The following is a 23,951-nucleotide window of genomic DNA, read 5'->3' as shown; positions in this document are numbered from 1 at the left end:
TTATTTTTTAGTTAAAATTTCTGCAAACGGCCTCATTGGATAAAAAGCTATACATAGTTGTAAGATTAGATAAACATGGTCAAACTGCCCTGCTGAAAGTACATAGGAAGGAACACTACTTAGTTTATAAAAATGCCTTTTCCTCAACAAGAACACTTCCCCTTTTTATCCTTTTTTCCCCTTCTCTTTGCTCATCTGCTGGTTGAAAGGCAGTATCTCATTGTTTTATTTTTCCCCGATTACTAGTAAATGCAAATATTTATTTATCAGATATTTGCTTATATTTGTTTGCCATTGGCATTTCATCTGAGTTGTCCTTTTTTTAATTCATTTTCGCATTTAAATATCATATTTTATGCCATTTTTTATCTAAATGTGCTGTTTGCATTTTTATTATTGATTTGAAAGAGCCATTTGTAAATATGTGCAATAGCAGACTTTAATATATTTACTATAACTTTCTCCATAATAAAATCTCCCAAATTGAAAAACTCCAGAATATATTTTAATTAGTGATAAATTCAATACATTAACATTCATTAATGTATTAGAATTTATAAGGCAGGGCAGCCCCGGTGGCGCAGCAGTTTAGCGCCGCCTGCAGCCCGGGGTGTGATCCTGGAGATCCGGGATCGAGTCCCATGTCGGGCTCCCTGCATGGAGCCTGCTTCTCCCTCTGCCTCTCTTTCGCTCTTTCTGCCTGTGTCTCTGCCTCTCTTTCGCTCTCTCTGAATAAATAAATAAATAAATAAATAAATAAATAAATAAATCAATCAATCTTAAAAAAAAAAAGAATATACAAGGCAGATGTCAGAAAGAGTAAAGTAGCTTTATGTGTGGTGGCATGGAAAGATGTCCATGATATACTTTTGAGGGAGAAAGATTACATGCAAAATATCACTTAGAAGAACTCTTATTTTGAAAAAGTTTTATATTTAGTCCTGTTTCACTGACCGAGCTAGCCAGGTGCCCCACAAACTACTATTAATAAGAGAAAAGATTTAATAATGACCTACAAGAAAAAAGAGAAATATCTTTTTATTTATTTTTAAGTTGGCTCCCTGCCAATTCAGGGCTTAAATTCATCACCCTGATCAGAAGCTGAGCTGAGATCAAGAGTCAGATGCTTAACCGACTGAGCCACCAAAGTGCCCTGATAAATATCTTTATATGTCAAAATACTGAGTGATACATAAATCCAAACGGAACAAATTGGAATAGTGTTATCAAAGATGGTTTATGTATAATATTCTTGGATAATGTTGTAAAGGCAAAAATCTATGTTAAATATGGTTGAGTTTTAGGTTTTTTGTTTTGTTTTGTTTTAGGTTTTTTTGATAGCAGTTTGCATGTTCTATTTAAACAGGCTTTTAATAAATGATTTTCTGTGATCAAAAGGACATACTGACAATTCTCTTTTGTGTAAAAACACATTTGTCAGGATTAATGAATATTCATTTGTTATGGAAATTACAACAAGAATAGATATATCTCTCTTTTTCATTTTTATTTATTTACTTGAGAGAGAATGTTGGAGAGAGAGAATGAGTGGGGTGGGGGTAGAAGGAGAGGGAGAGGGAGAAGCAGACTCCTCGCTGAGCAGGGAGTCTGACACGGGGCCATCCCAGGACCTTGAGATCACAACCTGAGCCAAAGGCAGATGCTTAACCAACTGGGTCACCCAGGCACACCTATAATAAACAATATTTTTAATTCAAGTAGGAGTGGCAGCTCTAGGTGTACAAACTTTGGGTAAATGAAGACCACTAGATCTGCTCACAATCTCTGCTTTCACACAAAATGCACTAACCTCTCCCCTAATCTTCTCTTGGCAGTATCTCCTGTCACTGTTTAGTCGCTTCATGTGAAAATGTTCTTCCTGAAGAGAGCAATACTAATAATGAGCCAAGGCTCCCAGGCTCAAATTTAGGGCTCAAGGTTTCTGTGGACTTGAGCAAGGTATTTAAATCTATAAAATGGAGGAGGTTATAGTATCTACCTCATTGGGGTTCTTCTAACTCTCAACTGAGTCAATATACATAATGCATTTATTGAACCTTCTAGCAGCAATTTTAATTATCATTATATATCAAGTTTTTATTCACAAATAAAACAACACAATGCTATATTCCAAAAAAGTTGCCTAAATTATCTTAATATTCTAGGTTTTTTAAAAAAGATTTTATTTATTTATTCATGAGATACACAGAGAGAGAGAGGCAGAGACACAGGCAGAGAGAGAAGCAGGCTCCATGCAGGGAGCCTGATGTGGGACTTGATCCTGGGTCTTCAGGATCACGCCCTGGACCGAAGGCAGATGCTCAACTGCTAAGCCACCCAGGCATCCCATATTCTAGTTTTCTTTTCTTTTTAATTTTATTTTATTTTGTTTATTTATGATAGGCACACAGTGAGAGAGAGAGAGAGAGAGAGAGAGAGAGAGAGAGAGGCAGAGACATAGGCAGAGGGAGAAGCAGGCTCCATGCACCGGGAGCCCGACGTGGGATTCGATCCCGGGTCTCCAGGATCGTGCCCTGGGCCAAAGGCAGGCGCTAAACTGCTGTGCCACCCAGGGATCCCCATATTCTAGTTTTCTAAAGCTGTTCAAGTTTTAATCAAAGTTGAAATTACCTTATACAAATTAATTTAATCTTTTCTATATTTTAAAATAAATTTTGATGTAAAATGTAAATATATGCAAAGAATTTGATACATATTCTTAATAAAAAACATTCATGAGGATCAAAGAGTCATGTAAATTGGTTGTAAAATCCATATTCTACTACATTTTGTACACAAAACCTGGTTATTAATCTTAGCCACATATATTCACTTCCTGAAAAAAAAGAGAAGTTTTATTTCATCTAGGCTTATGTAATTAATGACTTGAAGTGATTATAAAGAAGAATCACAGCATTTTAGAGTTTCTCAGATGAAGATCTGAGGTCTAGAAAAGTATATGACCTCTTCAGATTATACAGGTAGGCAGTGGCATATCTGGTACCTAAAACCCAAACTGTTGACTCAGTGTTTTCCAGGATACTGTACTCTATTTCAAATGGAAAGAAATTCTTTTTTTTTTTTTAAGATTTTATTTATTTATTCATGAAGGACACACAGAGAGAGAGAGAGGCACAGACACAGACAGAGGGAGAAACAGGCTCCATGCAGGGAGCCTGACATGGGACTCGATCCTCGGTCTCCAGGATCACACCCTGGGCTGAAGACGGCACTAAACCGTTGAGCCACTGGGCTACCCTGGAAAGAAATTCTAAGGTGGCTTTAATCATCAGTTTATCTGCAATAACAAGAGCTATGAGAATTTGTTTTTCACATGGCTTCCATTTCTAGAAATCATTAGGATTTACATTTATATTCATTTTATTTTTAAATCTTTTTTTTACTATGATGAAATAGTCCTTTTTTTTTTTTTTAGAAGATTTTATTTATTTGAGTGAGAGAGAGATAGAGAGCAAGAGTGGAGGAGAAGCAGAGGGAGAGGCAGAAGCAGACTCCCCACTGAACAGGGAGCCCAATGTGGGGCTTGGATCCCAGGACTCTGGGACTAGGACTTGAGTTGAAGGCAGACATTTAACTGACTGAGCCACCCAGGTGCCCCTTAATTTTTTAGAACTTACATTAAAAAAAAAAATGCATCAGGCTTGGACAACTACATGCAAAAGAATGAAACTGGACCACTTTCTTTTTTTTTTTAAAGATTTTATTTATTTATTCATGAGAGACAGAGAGGCAGGACATAGGCAGAAGGAGAAGCAGGCTCCTGGCAGGGAGGCCGATGCAGGACTCCGCATATATTATAAGGAAGTGGGACTCGATCCTAGGACCCTGGGATCACACTCTTAGCTGAAGGCAAACGCTCAACTGCTGAGCCACCCAGGCATCCCTGGGCCACTTCCTTATATCATAGACAAAAATAAACTCAAAATGGATTAAAGACCTAAATGTGAGACCTGAAGTCATAAAAATCCTAAAAGATAGCACAGGCACTATTTCTCTGATGTTGGCTATAGCAACATTTTTCTAGATATGTTTCCTGAGGCAAGGAAAATAAAAGCAAAAATAAACTATTAGGACTATAGAAAAATAAAAAGCTTCTGCACAGCAAAGGAAACCATCAATAAAATTAAAGACAACCTATTGAATGGGAGAAGATATTTGCAAATGATATCTATGATATAGGGTTAGTATCCAAAATATATAAAGACTTATATAACTCAACACCAAGAAAATAAGTAATCCAATTTTTAAAGGACAGAAGACACAAATAGATAGTTCTCCAAAGAAGCCATACAAAAGGCCAACAGACACATCATCAGCAAAATGCAAATTAAAACCATGATGAAATATCACCTTATACCTGTTAGAATGGCTAAAAATCAACAAAAGAAACAACAAGTGCTAGGAACAAGAGGAGGAAAGGGAACACTTATATATCGTTAGTGGGAATGCAAACTGGTGCAACCACTATGGAAAACAGTATGGAGGTTCCTCAAAAATTAAAAATAGAATTACCATATGATCCAGTGATTCCACTACTGGGTATTTACTCAAAGGATATGAAAACACTAATTCAAAAAGATACATGCACCCCTATGTTTACTACAGCATTATTTATAATAGCCAAATTACAGAAGCAGCCCAAGTGAATGGCTAAAGAAGATGTGGCGCGTGCACGCACGCACACACACACACACACACAAGAATATTACTCAGCTATAAAAAATAATGAAACCTTGTCATTTGCAACAACATGGATGGATCTAGAGAGTATAATGCTTAGTGAAATAAGTCAGAGAAAGGCAAATGCCTTCTGATTTCACTCATGTGGAATTTAAAAAAACAAAACAAATGAACAAAGAAAAAGAAGAGAAACAAAAAGCTAGACTCTTTATATATATATATATATATATATATAAAGATATATTATCATTATAGAGATAGAGATAGAGGGAGAGGGAGGGAGAGGGAGAAGCATGTTCCATGCAGGGTGCCTGATGTAGGACTCAATCCTGGGACTCCAGGATCATGCCGAGCCAAAGGCAGACACTTAACTGCTGAGCCACCCAGGTGTCTCTTGACTCTTAACTATAGAGAACAACCTAATGGTTACCAGAGGGAAGGTGGGGAGGGAATATGAAATAGCTGAATGGGGTTAAAGAGTACACTTATCATAATGAGCACTGTGTAATGCATAGAACTGAGTCACTATATTGTGCACCTGAAACATAACACTGTATGCTAATTTTAAAAATTTACAGTTTCAATATGTTTTATTAATTAAAAAGCTTGAAAAAAATGCATCAGACTCAAAATATAAGCAAAAGTATTTTTAATGCTTTTTGCCCCCCTCTTTTCACTTGTATTGGCTAAATAAAAAGCAATTAACAGGGGAGAAGGGGTAGTGGAGGTGTAGAAGATAGGGAAGGCTGGGTATGAAATAATGTGTAAGGTCTTAAGTAATCAGATAACTGGGTAAGCTATCACTAGTACCAATTCCTGTCTCTTGGAACCCTCTTCAAGCTTCTAGTTAAGTGCCTGGTAAGCTCCAAAGCATTTTATTTTATTTATTCATGAGAGACAGAAAGAGAGAGACAGACAGACAGACACAGGCAGAGGGAGAAGCAGGCTCCATGCAGGAAGCCTGATGTGGGACTCAATCCCAGGACTCCAGGATCACGCCATGGGCTGAAGGCAGTGCTAAACCGCTGAGCCACCTGTGCTGCCTGTTCCAAAGCATTTTGAAGAAATCAAGAGTGTTCAAAGCTGACTGGAGACCCTACTGAGAGTTGCAAATAGCTCATTGGCTAAAGCACCCTTTCCCCTTCCCAGCATAACTTTTTTTCTTATATTTACCACCTTTTACCATATTACATTTTTCCCCCTATTTATCTTGTTTATTGTCTGTTTGCCCTCACTAGAATATAAACTTCCGAAAGGCAAGAATTTTTGTCTGCTTTATTCTTGATCTAACCCTGGTGCCTAGAACAGTGTAGGCACCCAGTAGCTATTCAATCAACACTTACTGAATGAGTGATAAATTATTGGCCCTTTGCTTTTCTTTACTTACTATGAATTATAATTTAAGCATGTTTTGGCTGAATCATATAAATAATTGTGGCCTTTCTCTGAAACTAAAATGCTTTTCTAACATATCAGATGAAAGACGTATTTTCCACACACCAGGACAACATTGCAAATAGTGCTTTGATTTTAGCTGCCTTCTGAGCAAACCACTCTACAAGTCCAGCTCTAAAATAACTTTCATATTAAAAAAACCCAAAAAAACAAAGAGCTGAAGAATATTAGGATCAAAGGTAAAAAATAAAAAGTTGTCATCGAACAGAATCCAAACAGGTAAACTTAAAAATGCTTAAAAATTCAGAGTGGGATGGACTTTCTGGAAAAGTTACCCCAAGATACTGACTCTATGGATATTAAACAAGTTAGTACTCTGTTTAAAAATTCTGGAGATGCCATGACTTGCAAAATACATAGTATTTTTGCAATACAAAAAATCTAGTTAAGGTGAAAGGAGAGTATATATTAGAGTCAGAGCTCCCCGGGAACAACACCAGAGGTGGTTGCTTGTTTTGTTTTTTTAACTTTCCAGAAATCACGGTCCTTTTACATGACTTTCCCACAACTGCAAAAGTATTTTAAAAGATGGTGCTGTCCTGATAAAAGAAAGCAAGGAAGGAAAAGCGTATCAAAAGACAAGACTAAGACCTTCTGATAGTACGGTTTCACTTTCTTTTCTTTTCTTTTTAAATTAAATTTTATTTATTTATTTGAGAGAGAGAGGGAATGAACAGGGGAGGAGAGGTGAATGGAGAGGGGCAGGGGGAGAAGCAGACTCCTCGCTAAGCAGGGAGTCTGACACGGGGCTTGATCCCATGACCCTAGGATCATGACCTGAGCTGAAGGCAAACACTTAAAACAACTGAGCCACCCAGGTGCCCCTCTCTTCTTTTTCCTTTTTAATCATTGAATTACTTCAAATTACCTTTCTGAGTTATGGTCTATTAAAAATTTACAGTTCTGATTTCACTTTATATATATATATATATATGATTGCCATAATTCTAATAGGTTTAAAGAATGGAAACAACTTCATTGATAGCATTGCTGAATACCACAGTTAAAGCACTGATGTTGTGAGGCCTGTTCACTTCTGGTCTACAAAACTTACAGGTCAGATCATCAACTTCCCTGGGTCACTGATTCTACCAAGATGTGGGCTTCTACCTAAGGTAAAGCAAGTGTATAATAAGAAACCTTTCGAAATCGTGAAACCAGATTATTCCACTATATTTATCATTTCTGTCATCATCTTCAGTCACTGTTCAAAATATAAGTCTTTTTGTTATGACTTTTTGTGCTGTTTATACTTTTGCTCCCTTTTCCCACTCCTGACCTCCCACTAGTGGAAAGTGCTAATGGTACATTAGGGAATGGCTCCAGATCTCTCGTGATCTCCTTCGGTTCACTTTACCCAATCTTGTTATGTATAAGTGACATTCTTTCAACCAGTGATACTCCTAAATCCCCTTGTTATAGATATTCTGAAGCCCCCAATGCTTCACCCTTCCTTTACAAATCTTCCCACTCTGCCTCCTGCAATTTTCCATGATAAACAGATTTCTCTTTTATATCCTTTACCTATTCATTGAACACTCTCCACCTGATTCTCCCCTGACGACTCATAACAACATTCATATTCTTCCCTAAGCACACTGCTTGCCACCTTCCATATCGGAGGCTGCTCATTTTGCAATAGACAATGTATCTGGAAGACACACATTAGGGTCTCGATTCACCTCTATTCTTCCCCCTTCTTTTGGTAAAAATCTTTGATGCCTTAGGACTCTAGTCCTTGGTGACTCATTCTCTAATCCTGCTTGTCTGTGCTTTTTTTCTGGCCTCCTGTTTGGAGGGAAAAGCAAATCAAACTAACTTTTTTGGTCTCCTAGTATAAGAGTTGGCAAACTTTTTTTTTAAAGAAAGTATCAGATAGCAAATATTTTTGTCTTTGTGGTCCATACCATCTCTGTCTTAACTCTTTAATTCTGCCATTTTAGTGCCAAAGTAGCCAAAGACAATATTAAACAAATGGGCATGGCTGTGTTCCAATAAAACTTAATTTACAAAAACAGGCATCAGGGTAGATTTAGACCAAGGGCTAAAGTACGCCAGCTCCTGTCCAAGTATGTGCCAGTCACTATGACAGAGGCTTTACATACATTATATCATGGGAAACTATAATGACAATTCCCCAATAGGGCAGAGTAGTAGACAATGAAGGTTAAGCACCTAGTATGGTGACTGGCCTATAGTAGGTGCTTGATAAATAGTTGCTGAAAATGATAATGATTAATTGTAAATGACTCTGCAAGATAAATATTTTATGCCAGAGGAAAGAGGCTCAGGACATTGAAGAACTTATGGAGTAAGTGAAGATCCCAAAGACTTAACTGCTCAATTTTTTTTCCACAATGAATATAGTTTGAATTTAATTGTGGAAATCTAGATGAAATGAATAGTAAGTCATGGAAGAAATGGAGTTTAGGGGAGTAGTGGGAATGATTCAAATTTTCTGCAGAAACCTGACTTCTCCTTTTAGTTTTCTAATTAATGATCCTCATTAGGAGCTACTAGCACATCAAAAGAGTATTAAAATAGCAATTAACCTTGGTGACTAAAGTAAACACAAATATAATTTTCCCTTTGACAAGCTCAAAAGAAAATGCTCTAATAATTCTTAATGAAGGCAGCAGGCATCAGTAAATAAATCATTAGGCTGAGAATTAACATGTCATTTGAGTCAGTTAAGACAGGATTTGCTAAGTTGCTGTTGTTGTCTTTTAGGCATTGTCCATTAATGGTTATTGCTAGCAGAGAATTATCCAAAACCATATTTCATGCTCTGGACCCAACTCAAAGAACTTTCTCTCTCTCTCTCTCTCTCTTTTTTTAAGAACCTTCTCATGTAGACTGCACAGGGAAGAAATATCGATGAGAGTCCCAGACATTTCAGACATGTTCAGGCATATTTCCAGGATTGGAGAGGTGGAGCCAGCCGGGGTTTTACCTGTACTAGGGTTTCAGTAATTCCAGAGATGGAACAATGATCAGAAACATGGAGGCTGAAAAGTGGTGGAAAGAACAGACTCCTCATAGCCTGCTTAATTATTTGATTGATTCACCAACAATATTTATAGATTACTACTGTTCTAGGTACCAGGGATACAGTAGTGAATAAAATAAAGTTCCTGCCCTTATGAGCCTTACATACTGATAGTAAACACATAAATAGACAAAGAATGTCAATGACTAAAGGATGGGGAAAATTTAAAACAGGGCAAGATGACACCTGGGTGGCTCAGTGGTTGAGCATCTGCCTTTGGCTCAGGTCATGATCCTGGGGTCCTGGGATTGAGTCTTGCAGCTGGCTCCCTGCAGGGAGCCTACTTCTCCTTCTGCCTATGTCTCTGCCTCTCTCTCTCTGTCTCTCATGAATAAACAAATAAAATCTTAAAAACAAATAAAATAGGGCAAGATGATATAATGTGTTTATTTATTTTTTAAAGATGTTATTTATTTGAGAGAGAAAGAACAAGCAGAGGGAAGGGTAGAGGGAGGAGCAGAAAGAGAGAGAGAAGCAGACTCCTCGCTGAGCAGGAAGCCAATGATCTGGGATTATGACTTAAGGCAAAGGCAGATGTTCAACGGACTGAGCCACCGCAGTGCCCCAATGTGAGTGTTGCTTTAGATAGGATAGGCAGGGAACATTGAATTTCAAACACTAAGCACTGCTCCTAGCAGAAATAGTTTCCTGAGAGCCCTTGTTCAAATTTGCTTCAACTAATCTACACATAACCTTGTTCTATGTGTTTCTGTTTAAAGAAACCATATTTAATATATAACATTGATTTCTTCATATTGAACTCATAGCCAACAGCACTGTAAGCCATGCCTGAATACAGCTTATCTAACACATATTTTTTTTTGTAAAGTGGTAGTTTCACCTCTGCCCAGTCTCTCCAAAGTTTTCCCTTCTATACCGCTAATGGCTTTCTGGGTGTCAAGGTCACACTGTTCTATATCCTGGAAAACTAAAAAAGAGTGGTTCTTTACACACACGATGTGGTTAGGTATTCAAGTCTCAGGATACAGGTTTACATTCTCATAGTCAAGAGCACAGTTATATGCAGGCTGATGCCAATGGAAGGACCATGGACCTCAATGGTGGACACACAGCTGAGGTGACTACATTTGACTTCACATAACTGCCTGTTGTGTAGCACTGAATGATCATTAATAGTCTATAGGCATTGGCCCTTTTGTGGTTCCCAGGTATTGGCCTATGAGAGCCCTGGACACTCCTCCCAATGCTGACTCCAGCTCCATTTCTTCTCTATCTTGCCAAATGACATCCTCCCTAACACCTAGTTCATGTGATCCACCTTTGGATCTGGGGGTTGAAGAGGACATCATTTTGGCAAGATAGGGAAGATGATGGTGCCAAATAATAAAATGAGGGAACTTAAAAAGGAATAGTTTTGGTGGGGGGCGGGCAGATACAATGCAGGGAGGGAATTAAGAGTTGTGTTTTGAACATGTAAAATGTTAGATGTCATTTAAACATTAGAGGTCGGACATCAGGGTGACTGAGTTGGTTAAGTGTCTGCCTTTGGCTTGGTCGTAGGTCCTGCATCAGGCTCCCTGCTTGGTGAGGAGTCTGCTTCTCCCTCTATCCTTCCCCACAGTTTGTGATCTCTCTCTTATGCTCTCTCTCTCTCTCAAATAAATAAAAAATATTTGATAAACAATAAACCATGATAAACAATAAACCGGGTAGTTTGATGGTTGAGTCCATAGCCCAAGAAAATTTGTGGCTAGAGAGGTAAATTTGGGAGTGAACAACAAAAAGGGGTTGAAATTATTGTTTTTTTTTTAAGATTTTATTTTATTTATTCATGAGAGACACACACACACACACAGAGAGAGAGAGAGAGAGGCAGAGACACAGGCAGAGGGAGAAGCAGGCTCCACGCAGGGAGTCAGATGTGGGACCCAATCCTGGGATTCCAGGATCACTCCTTGGGCTGAACGCAGGCCCTAAACCGCTGAGCCACCTTGGGATCCTCCCTATTTTGGTTTTTATTAATCCTTTTGAGACACTTTCTAGTATTCAGTTCATTTTCTCCTTTTCTGTCTGAAAGGAACCATAAAAGTAGGGGAAAATTTGAGTAGGTGCTAAAGGGTATTAGCACCAGATCCCAATTATTTCTTTGTCAGGGTATTAAAACAATACAGTGCTTATTGAACTCATATTAAATATGTCAGAAATTGAATATTAATTTGAGACTTTTAGGCAGACTCTGATTCTTAAATATTATGGGGTCTTTGATCTAAATAGTGAAATATCTTTAAGGGGGACAATTTCGTTGGAGAGAGTCCCCACCCTATATTCCCTGAATCATGGAGGAACCTGAGCAGCATCATTCTGGTTTATCAATCAGAGGTGTATTGCAAACTCAAACCCTCCAGGCAGGAGTTGTATAGATCCATGAGGAGTAGAAGGGGTGAGAGAGGATACATTATCAATATTTCATAGTTTTTTTTTCATTCAAAAATAACAAAATATTGAACAAAATATTAATTAAAATAATTTTTTTATTTTTAAAAAAGATTTTATTTATTTATTCATGAGAGACACACACGGAGAGAGAGAGAGGCAGAGACACAGGCAGAGGGAGAAGCAGGCTCCATGCAGGGAGCCTGATGTGGGATTCAATCCCGGGTCTCCAGGATCAGGCCCTGGGCTGAAGGTGGCCCTAAACCGCTGAGCCACCCAGGCTGCCCTAAAATAATTTTTAGTAGTGACAATGGCCTCGTACTTTTTATTTTTTAAAGTCCATATCTTCTAGATCTACATGCTGAAGTATTTGCTGATGAAATGAAATGCCAATTATTTGCTTCAAAATACTCAGGGAGAAGAGGGGAGTGGGGAAGGGGATACATGGAATCAAGATTAACTATGAGTTGAAGCTAAGTGATAAACTCAGAAGAGTTCATTATACTATCTAAAAAAATTTTAAATTATTTATTTATTTATTTTAAAAGAAAGCAGGTTCCTTACAGGGAGCCCAATGTGGGACTTGATACCGGATCCCAGGATGATGACCTGAGCCGAAAGCAGGTGCCCAACCGCTGAGCCACCCAGGCGTCCCTATACTATTTTTTTAAAAAAGATTTTACTTATTTATTCATGAGAGACACACACACACACACAGAGGCAGAGACACAGGCAGAGAGAGAAGCAGGCTCCATGCAGGGAGCCCGATGTGGGACTCCAGGATCTCGCCCTGGGCCGATGGCAGGCGCTCAACCGCTGAGCCACTCAGATGTCCCTATACTATTATTTTTATTGATGCTTATATCTTATTGTTCTTGTTTTCTTAATAAAATTTTTAAAAATATTTTATTTATTTATTCATGAGAGACAGAGAGAGAGAGAGAGAGAGAGGGAGAGAGAGAGAGAGGCAGAGACACAGGCAGAGGGAGAAGCAGGCTCCATGCAGGAAGCCAGATGTGGGACTCGATCCCAGGTCTCCAGGATCAGACCCTGGGCTGAAGGTAGTGCTAAACCATTGAGCCACCCAGGTTGCCCTGTTTTCTTAATAAAAATTTTTTAAAAAATTGATCTTTGAAACACAGAATACATATATTTCTTTTTTTAAAAAAAGATTTACTTATTTATTTGAGAGAGAGCGAGTGCATAAGTAGAAGGGACAGAAGGAGAAGGAGATAGAATCTCAAGCAGACTCCATGCTGAGCATGGAGCCCCAGAAAAAGCTTGGTTTCAAGACCCTGAAATCTCAACCTGAGCCAAAAACTAGAGTCAGATGCTTAACCAACTGTACCACCCAATGCCCCTACAATACATATATTTCTTGGTCTGTGGTCAGGACAATTTGATATGATGTGAAGAAAAAAAAGAATTAAAGCCCAGAAAAAGGGGTTGGGAAGAAGCAGGTAAGAGTTGAATTCTAGTCATGACAGGCAACAGTAAGAATAGGCTGTCTTCCTATCAACCTCTCCACCCATTATTTCTTTCTGTTTTTCTTCTTCTTCTTTTTTAAAAGATTTTATTTATTTATTGATCACACACACACAGGCAGAGACATAGGCAGGGGGAGAAGCAGGTTCCCTGAAAGGAGCCTGATGAGGGACTCGATCCCAGGACCCAAGGATCACGCCCTGAGCCCAAGGCAGATGCTCAACCGCTGAGCCACCCAGGCGTCCCCTGTCTGTGTTTCTTCCTTTTGCTAATCCCAACTCTTTATGATTTGTTCTCAGGATCATTTACTCTACTTTGATTCAAGATCAGGAGCCTTGTGCCAACCCTCTCCACCTAGAGTCCATCTATGGTTTGGCCTGTAGGCCTAGTAAGGAGAGTTGGATAAAGATTATGCTGAGTAATTCCAAAAGACTCTAGATGAGGTCATTCTGATAATGCTGAGACAGAGTCCACAGTCAGATAAGATACTGGAGTAGAACACAAAGAGAGTGTGCTAATGCTCCTTGTGGAGAGTAGGATACACTGGCTCATTTAGATACATGAATAATGCAGATCTAGTGTTTGTTGATGTCATTGTTACTTAAAACTCTTTTCTAGAAGGATAACACAGTGCCTGCAGGCATAAAACACCAGGCCTTCAAATCCTGTGTTTTTGAAAATTGATGAGTAAGGGGCTGGAACCAAATAACTTGCCAGTGTATGACAAGTGGCTTATACACTGGAAAGTAGAGATCAGGCTCAGATTTTCATGCTGTGGAGGCTATCCCAGGGAATCTAGAGTTAAGTTATTCTGACTGAGAAAATAAAGAGCTAAGAACTTAGTAGTTTCTTCATACTCAACCATGAAATCACTAAAGCTGAGCCTGGGAAGACTCTAGGTAAGTCAGTAAACTTTGCTGGGCCTTAATGTCCCCATCTATCAAATGCCTTAATTAGAATAGAGGATCTCTAAAGTTTCCCCTCTACTCCAAACTCATGATTCCATGAAATACTTAAAGCTACGCTTTTTATTATGAAAAAAATTAAAAAGTTATTAAAAGTAGAGAACTCTAAGAACCCCCAGTAGCAATCACTCCATTTCATCTTGTGTCCAATTTTGTTTTACCTAAACTCATATTTACTCACTATTCTATCCCCCCTTGCATTATTTTGAAGCAAATCCAAGATATCATATGAAATACATTTTAATGAACTCTTTTGGAGTAAAGAAAGTTTATAAACAACTGATGAGGAGAAGTTAGTCTTTCCACTTTTCTTACCTTCTTTTACTGCAATTATAACCACTATAGTTAAATTTAGCATGATAGGATGCTAAGAATCGCATGCTAAACCCTAGTCAAGGAATAGCTACCGTGAATGCACACTTGTTATCATCCAGGTATGACTATAATGTATTAATTATTTTTGATACGTCACAAATTAACCCCCCAAATGTTGCAGCTGGAAACAAAAAACATTTCTTACCTCACAGTTCTGTAAGTAAGGAATGTAGGAGCAGCTTAGTTGGGCGATTCTGGCTCAGGGTCTGTCAGGAGGCTGAAATAGAGGTTTTGGCTGTGGCTACAGTCATCTCAAGGCTCAACTTGGCTAGGATACACTTCTGAACTCATTCACAGGGCTGCCTGATGACATGGTAGCTGGCTTCCCCCAGAGGAAGCAATCCAGAAGGTGAGAGAGAAAGAATCCATGAGTGAAGGCACAGGTCTTTTTTAATAGTCTCATCTTGTTAGAGACATCTCATCACTTCTGATGCATTCTGTGTGTTAGAAGCTCATCCATAAGTCCACCCCACAGCCAGTGGAAGGAGATTACACAAGAGCATAAATCAGGAAGTAGGGATCATTATAAGACACAATGAAAGGCTGCCTATCACATGTGCTAAATATTGATTACTGGACTGGTCTGTTTGATATTATAGCTTATTGTAAATTACTAAATGATCTCACTTTTTACTAATAGAATTTTACTCACTTTATACATGAGGTAAATTAAGTAACTCGCCTGATGACAGAGTGGAAGAAAGTGAGGGAACCATGATTTATTTCAGTCACTCATCACATATTTTTTGGAAGTCTGTCATATGTTGGTTATTCCAAATCTGAAAGAGAACATGACATATGAATACACATATATGACTTGTGAACATTGTTCTCAAGGGCTTATAATCTAGTATGGAATTCAGACATTAAGAAATGACAAAAATAGGGGCTCCTGGCTGGCTCAGACAGAAGAGCATGTGACTCTTGATCTTGGGGCTGGGGTTGGAGCCCCACATTGGGTATAGAAATTACATACAAATAAAATTTAAAAAAAAAGAAATTACAAAAATAATTACAATAATCAGATTAAACTGCTAGATTTATAATGCTTCTATTAAACAGGTAGTTGAATGAAACAGATAAAAAATATAGAAGCATAAAGGTCTTCGAATATTCCTGTGAAAACCAATTTTTAGAACTTTTTCAGGGGAACAAATAGGAAGAGGAAAACAATTTGGGATGTTTCAGAACTGAAGATGGCAACCCAATATATCAAATGTTTATTTTAAGAAAATTTTCAGCATTTCCATTCAACTCTTTTGCATTGCTCATCGGCAGAAATCTGCAGTGACTGTGCCCAATCAGATGTCTGTATTCCCTTCTTTAATGGGCTGGGTGATTGTTCTGTGCATTCTTGTATTTAGGAAGGCTCAATTGAAACTGTGATACTATAAGGATTATAACAATCATGTTGTTATTGGGCCCTCCAGCTCCTCTCCCATGAGTCAGACTTAAATATTTACATGTTAAAAATTAAAATGAACTTATTTCAATGCTCTGTGCATAAGATTATAGTTGGGAAGGTTGCAGGATCAAGGACTTGCAGACCTAAGAAGAGCTACTGAGATAAGAAAATTAGGCCCAAAATATACTAGTTCATTCCATGAAATTTTAGGTAGACAATGGCAATGAAAACCTATGGGAAATCTATAGGGCAATTAAAATAGTGAAAAAAAAATTAAAGAGATTCTTAAATCCTACATTGCAAATTGAGAAAAGCCTGTCAATCAAATGGAAGAGGTATAGTGGCTTCTTCCATTTTTCATTTCTGCGGTTGCAAAAAAAAAAAAAAAAAGAAACAATCTGTGTTAATGAAATCTATCCATTAAGATATCTCATCTATATTAAATCTTTTAAAACTGTTAATAGGCCTTGAGAAAGGAAGGACAAGAAGTCCTTGAGAAAGGAAGGACAAGAATCCTCGAGCTAATTTCCAAGTATTAGTTCCTTGAAAACCTTCTGTCCAGATTGTCAAAGGTCGGTTTTCACTGCGTTCAAACGGACTCCAAACTATTACTAAATAAGCCTTGTTTTTATTGCTGTGCATTTCTACCGAATCCGTTCTGACGGCTAATGTAGTCAGGAAAATAGTTTCTGCCATTGGCTACAAAATTCGAACTGTCTATGCAGTAAAATTCAGAAGTAAATGGATGTTCACGACGGAGGTCTAATCTTACGCTTTCCAGCAAAAAAGTGCAGACTGAATCAAGAGAGTAGTTCTCAGGACAACGATCCATATGCATATATGCATATATATATATATATATATATATGAACACTTATCAGAGATACACAAATATTACCCGCTCTAGTTTCGATCTGCCATGGAATCTGTGAAATCATTCGTCATTTATTTTTATTTTTAGCCAGGAGGTAAAAAAAACAAACAAACAAACAAAAAAACATTTCAAACCACCTGCTCCTTACCGAATAACTAGTTGTTATTCTTTCTCATCTAGTAACTTCCAAACGCTGTCAAAGACATTTTGCAAATTTTGCATGAAGGCGGAAGGGCTTTGCATGCATCCGTGTAGATAAGGAGCCTACCCTTGGGGGGCGGGACAGGGCTGATGACACACGGAGTCCCCATCCCGAAATCCCAGCCGAGGCAGCGACAGCGAGGACGGCCGAGGACTCTCTTGGGGCGCCGCAGCCGGGGAGTTCGGGAGGCGCGGGTCGGCGGGTCTCCCTCCAGCCTCGGAGGACCCCCCCCCGGTCATGCGTGGAGACTCCAGCTCCCATCGTGGGAACGAATCTCGCCTTCCAGAGGCTCGCGCACCGCCCGGCGTGCCCTGCTCGGCCCGTCTTTGACGCCGCCGAGAGGAGCGGCCGCCACCTGCCTGAGGCCAAGGCAATAGACCCGCACCACAGTCACCCCGTGGAAGGGGCGCAAAGCAGCGCCCAGGGCCCGGTCCTCCCAGCGCGGTTCCGGCAGGGGACCCGCCGCGCGGACGCGCGGGAAGGGCTCCGGAGGGGCCGGGCGCGGACCTAGCGCCCCGCGGGGGTCGCCGCGGGGGGTGGGGGAGGGGAGCAGAGGCCGCGCGCCCGCCCCGCCCCGCCCCGCCCCGGGGGCGTGGCTCCGGCGCCGCCCCGCCCTCCCCACCCCTCCCCCACGTCCGCGTCCACCCGCCCCCGCAGTAGGAAAGGGAGAGGGAGGGGGGAAAAGGAAAGTGCTGTTCAGTGGAAAGGGGCGGAAGGACGGGGAGAAAAAAAAAGAAAAGGGAACAGAAACATGGCCGTCGGCTGTCGGGACGGCGGTGCAGCGGGCAGCTCCTAGGCGACCCGCCGCCCGCGCTGCGGCACCCCAGGGCGCACAGGCGCCCGCGCGGGCTCGCGCCGCCGGCCGTTATCGCTGCCTGCGGCGCCCCTCGAGACCCAGCCCGCGAGGCCGCGCAGGCGCAGACCCGGCCGTGGCGGCGGCGGCGGCGGCGGCGGCGGCGGCGGCGGCGGCGGCGGCGGCGGCGGCCGCGGGAGCGAGTCCCCCGCCCGGCGCAGCCTCGGGCGCGCAGGCCGCGAAGCCGGCGCGTTCATGCCCCAGGAAGGGGCTGTGTCTGGGTGGCGCTGACGGTGGAGCAGGCGGCAGGTGAGTCTGCGGCGAGGGCCTCTCGCGGGGGAATCCGGCGCCGCGCCTGCGTCGGGCCCGCGCTCCGGGGCTGGGAGGGCGCCGCGCAGGTACGGGCCGGGGGCCGGGGGCCGGGGGCCGGGGGCCCGCCCGCGGGGGTCGCGCGGGAGGCGGAAGGGGCCGGCTTCGGCGGTCCCGGCCTGGTCTGTCCGCGGCTTCCGGGGGCGGGGAGTCCCCGGAGCCTGCGAGGTGTGATGGAGCGGGAGAGGCCGCGCCGGGGCGGGCCTCCTCGCAGCGTCCGCCTGGGCTCCTGGGAGCCACTCGCCGGGACGGCGAGGGGGGCGCGGGCCCGGGGGCCTCCGGGCGGGGGCGGGGGCGGGGGCGGGAGCCGGGATTGGGCCGGGCCCGGGGTGCGTGCGGGGCGAGGCCCGCGGTCGGCCGCGCTGGGTCCCGAGCCCGCGAGCCGAGCCCTGGGGGCCCGCGCAGGTGTCGCAGGTGAACCGAGGGCATTTCCTCCTCTGCCTTCCTGTGGCTGGTCCTCAGGGCTTCCTTGTGGGGACACGACTTTCGGGAGGCTGGTTCCATTCAACTCCGAGGGACTGCACACAAATAAAACCACCTAATGAGACCTTAGTGCTGACTTGTGTGTGACTTTTCTGCACCGAGGATGCTGTCCTGTCCTGTCTTTTTTTTTTTTTTTCTTTTGCTGCTTCATGGACCTTTTCCTCTTCCGTCGCATCAGAGCAAATAAGGAATGACCCAGTTTTTAAAGGGTAACCCCCCCCCCCCGCCCCGTCCCATCCCTTGATGCGTTTGTTTCAACACGGGAAAATTTAGGCCAGTTACCGAAGTTCCTTGTGCAGATGTGAGGGTAACCTGTCATCTCCAGTAACGAACGGACCCTCGGCTAGCTGCCTGGATGTTTTTGCCGAAGAGAGGTTGCCAGACGTTGTAATCTGGGAATTTGATTTACTGAGACTGCTTAATCGTGCAAACTCGTGCTAAATCGTTTTCCCTAGACCTCAATTTACAGGAGGAGCAGATCTTCCCTTCCGGCTTAGGAGGTGAAGGGTTTAGTAAGACTGGGAGTAATATAAGCGCCAAGGCGCCAAGTTTTTAAGGAATGTTTGAAGCGAGCGTGTGTATTAAGCTGTCTGAAATGAAGAGCGTCGTTTATGATATTATGTGTACACATAAGAGCAAAATCGGTCAACCGGAGAACTGCTTTGAGCATTGAAGAATGTCAGCTCTTGTTCAGTTATAGCCATTTTATGTAATATAATATAACCCATATGAAGGCCTTATATTTTATTTTCTGCCCTGTTATTTGTAATTAGTGTTAAAAAGCTGGTGAACTTCTTGCTGTGAGACTGGGGACTCAGAAATGAATCTAGATTTGTATTCATGAGGGTGATCTACCTCCTATAGGCTTGGTTTGACTCTTTTGTCTTAATGGCAAACTCAGTCCACACTTTGCACTACATAGGTATCTTGTGTGGCCATTTTGCAAAATAGTTCATCTTTTATATTACTGATTTTACTTTGGCTGTAGTACCAGACTTAGTGCGCTACTGTTTAGACTTGTTAATTTGGAAAATAGGAAAGCAATGATGTTAGAAATGTTGAAGTTGTATATTGGGGTAATTCACTCTTGTATAATTTGTAAATGAGTGCATCCTGTAGTTGAGAGTAAACATAGTGTTTTGTAGAATAAACTTCAGTTTTCAGCTGAAGAAATTGGCAGTAGAGCTGGTGTGTGTGTTCACTGTTCTTAAAACGCAAATGTTTTAAATTATAAGGAACGGTAGTGATGTGTAGGCTGTGACAATTCATGGTGCCAGACTTGGAGGGTTATTTGGTTAAGGTGCTCTCTATGAAGAAACATATTAAGTATCTTCCGTAAAAGCTAATTTGTAGCCATACCTGAGGGATTTTGCATGATACAGATACATAAAGGCACCTTTGCTCTGTATATATCTTCCAGTTAGGACCAAAACATGTCATATTTTCTTTGGAGTTTACTGCCAAAACAGTTACTGATTTTGCATTGGCTTTACTACTCAGTTTGAAACTTAGTTTCAGTCTTATCCTTGCAACTTAAGTACAGGTTGTAAAGAAAAGGAAAGCTGCTGAGTCAGTGGCAGGTTGTCTCATTTGGTCTTTCTGGTTTGCAGAAGGGAATTTTGGTTAGAATTTCAATTGCCAATATAATATGCTTGCTGAACTTAGGTAGTAAGGGCAAATAAGCTTTCCTAATACACGAATTAAAATTTTATCTTCTCTTAGCTGGTGGCATGCGTTTTATCTCCTCTTTCATATTGTCAGTTTGACAGACTTGTAGTAATGGGATGTCTTGTTGGGATTGGAGATTCCTTTGTGAAGGTTAAAAATTGGGGAAACTTGTACATAGTACAGCTGGTGTGAAAGTATAGGTTTAGTGTCAGATTGTAGGAAATTCCAAAATCAGGTAAGTTTATATTTGAAATTTAAAACAGTATTTTTTGGGAAGATACTAGGTAGTTTATAAACTTAAAATTTTTTTCTACTTATGTCAGTGTGTAATATGTATAATAAGTGTAGTAGAGCTCTATGTGTGACTTTATTTTATTTTATTTTTTTAAAGATTTATTTATTTTTATTTTTTTTATTTACTTATGATAGTCACAGAGAGAGAGAGAGAGAGAGAGAGAGAGAGGCAGACAGAAGCAGGCTCCATGCACCGGGAGCCCGATGTGGGATTCGATCCCAGGTCTCCAGGATCGCGCCCTGGGCCAAAGGCAGGCGCCAAACCGCTGCGCCACCCAGGGATCCCTCTATGTGTGACTTTAAAACTTTATTGGAAAAGAATGTAACATGATTAGAGGAAATTCAAAAGGAAAAGAAATTTAATTCTCACCTTACATTTTTCTGTATTCTTATTCTACTTGTATAATATATTAATTAGTATAATGTATTAATCCTATCCATACTTGTATATAATTCTGTGGTTAATATTCATATAATTTTTTTAAAGGATATATTTTAGAGAGAGTGTGTGTGCATGTTGTGGGGGGGGGGTTGGGGAGGTGGTGGGGAGGATGGTGGGGAGGGCTGAGGGAGAGGGAGAAAATCTCATGCAGAGTCCCTGTGGAGCCTGGGATCATGCCCTGAGCTGAAATCAGGAGCCTTCTGCTTAGCCGGCTGAGCCATCTAAGCGCTCCATATAATTGTCTGTCTGTCTGTCTTCCTTTTCTTTTCTTTCTTTCTTTGATTTTCTTTATTTATGAGAGAGAGAGAGAGACAGAGACACACACAGGCATAAGGAGAAGCGGACTCCATGCAAGGAGCCTGACATGGGACTTGATCCTGGGTCTACAGGATCACGCCCTGGGCTGAAGGTGGCGCTAAACCGCTGAGCCACCCAGGTCCCTGGTGCTGCATATTATTGTTATTTTATGATTTTGTAATAGTCCAAAGTTTTGCTGTTTCACAGTGCATTTAACTATTTCTTTGTCTTTGAACATTTTAGTAATTCCACTTTATTACTCTTAAAATAATGTGATAATGAAATCATTTTGCTAATATGATTGTCCAAGCCAAATTAATTTTTATTTTATTTATTATTTATTTTATTTTATTTTGTTTTTCCAAATTACTTTTTTTTTAAAGATATATTTTTTTATTTATTTATGATAGTCACAGAGAGAGAGAGAGAGAGGCAGAGACACAGGCAGAGGGAGAAGCAGGCTCCATGCACCGGGAGCCCGATGTGGGATTCGATCCCGGGTCTCCAGGATCGCGCCCTGGGCCAAAGGCAGGCGCCAAACTGCTGCACCACCCAGGGATCCCCCAAATTACTTTTTAAACATTTGAAAAAGTAGGCATTCTTTGAACTGTTTCAGCGGATTATTAGAGCCTTTATAATATAGTATTTAATTGAGAACACAATTTTATTATTTATTTATTTGTTTATTTATTTATTTATTTATTTATTTATTTATTTATTTATTTATTTATTTATTATAGTCACAGAGAGAGAGAGAGGGGGGGGGCAGAGAAACAGTCAGAGGGAGAAGCAGGCTCCATGCACCAGGAGCCTGATGTGGGATTTGATCCCGGGTCTCCAGGATCGCGCCCTGGGCCAAAGGCAGGTGCCAAATCGCTGCGCCACCCAGGGATCCCGAGAACACAATTTTAAAAAGATGAAAACATTGGGACGCCTGGGTGGCTCAGCATTGAGCCCCTGGCTTTGGCTCAGGGTGTGATCCTGGATTCCTGGGATCGAAGTCCCATGTCTGGCTCCTTGCCTGGAGCCTGCTTCTCCCTCTGCCTATGTCTCCGCCTCTCTGTGTGTCGCTCATGAATAAATGAATAAAATCTTTAAAAAAAAAAAAAGATGAAAAATGGTTGATGTGCCTGTATGTCTTGAATTTATTGAGTAGGTATTAAAATAAAAATTCATAATTTTTCCTGTTACTTGCTACATGTTTCCGTTTATCAATTTTACTTTTAAAATATAATAAGTAATATTTTCTAGTGATTCTCCATTCTTAAAGTAATACTGTAGGACATAAATGTTTCTCTTATTTCACCCTGAACTCATATTTACAAATCTAGATTTACAGTCTTTTGACTTACAGAAGAGTAATTTTATAGAATTTTAAAAGTATTTGAAATATTTTAAAGGATTCTTTGAATGTAGTTTTTTATTGTGTATATGCAGTTTATGTATATCTAATTTAGGAATGCTTAGACCCTAAAAGCATAAGTGTTAGGAGACTCTTTTTTTTTTTTTAAATTTTTATTTATTTATGATAGTCACACACACACACACACACACACAGAGAGAGAGAGAGAGAGAGAGAGAGAGAGAGAGGCAGAGACACAGGCAGAGGGAGAAGCAGGCTCCATGCACCGGGAGCCCGACGTGGGATTTGATCCGGGGTCTCCAGGATCACGCCCTGGGCCAAAGGCAGGCGCTAAACCGCTGCGCCACCCAGGGATCCCGGAGACTCTTTTTAATTATGGAAAAAAAGAATGTACTAACTAGGTACTGTGCTATTGGCTAGGGATAAAAGGATGAATAACATTCTGAATATTAAAGTCTAGCAGGATAAAAACAGTCTTATGAATATGCATCACAACTACAATATGACAATCTAAAATAAAGCAAACTTCTCTATGGGAGCAGAGGGAAGTCCCTAACTATTTTTGATGTGGATTAGAGATGGTAAATTTACATAGGATGAGATACTTGATTTAAAACTCAAAGAATGATATGAAAAGGTACAAAGTAATGTAAACGGTGGATTTTATGAAAATGCAAGTAGTGTAGTGTGGGTTCACAGTTCTAGAGGGATCTAGGGACTAAGCTGGAGGAGAAAGCAGGGATTATGTTATGAAAGTTGAATAAGTTGAATTAGAAATTAAGACCATACATTATGGGGAATAGGAAACCATGTTATGATTTTAGACTATTAAATATCTTTGGCTTGTTTGTGAAGGATGGTTATGAGAGAGCAGCTTGAATGAGGCTGCAGATTCATCAGAAGATCTTGAAGGCATCCAGGTGAGAATTAAGAACAGCAGTGGTAGGAATGGAAAAAAGTAAGTTAGAATTGAGAACTATTATGTGATACAGACATTATTCTCTGTCTCAGAAGCCTTTTCTCTCTCCTTATCTTCTTGTCCAGTATGCAACCAGTCACACCAGTCAGCTTTCAGGTTCTTTCTCTTAGAGCTCTTGCTTTTGCTGTTCCATTTATATGTTAGTTTTTCTGAGCTGGCTTTCCTGATCACACTGCCTATAGGGAGATCAGTTACTATCATACCACCTAGTTATTTTATTCTGCAGGATTTCTTTCTTTCTTTTTTTGTCTTCTCTTCTCTTCTCTTCTCTTCTCTTCTCTTCTCTTCTCTTCTCTTCCTGCCTTTCTTCTTTCCTTCGTGTTTATTCCCTTTACCAGTTTGGAGATTATATGTGATC

General features: G+C 40.9%; 1 protein-coding gene across 2 annotated transcripts in view; it reads left to right on the top strand.

Moving 5' to 3' along the window:
• Positions 1 to 17,885: 17,885 nt before the first annotated feature.
• Positions 17,886 to 23,951, top strand: part of DENND4C (DENN domain containing 4C) — a 130,814-nt gene continuing 124,748 nt past the window's right edge. For both annotated transcript variants that reach the window (XM_055301978.1, XM_055301977.1), the window contains exon 1: positions 17,886 to 18,007. The gene's annotated coding sequence lies outside the window, so the exon portion shown is untranslated. The remainder of the gene's footprint in view (positions 18,008 to 23,951) is intronic.

This window comes from Nyctereutes procyonoides, unplaced genomic scaffold, assembly GCF_905146905.1.
Source record: "Nyctereutes procyonoides isolate TBG_1078 unplaced genomic scaffold, NYPRO_anot_genome, whole genome shotgun sequence".
Taxonomy (NCBI): Eukaryota; Metazoa; Chordata; class Mammalia; order Carnivora; family Canidae; genus Nyctereutes; species Nyctereutes procyonoides.
The sequence above is the reverse complement of the archived record's forward strand: the minus strand, read 5'-3'. Positions and strand labels throughout refer to the sequence as shown.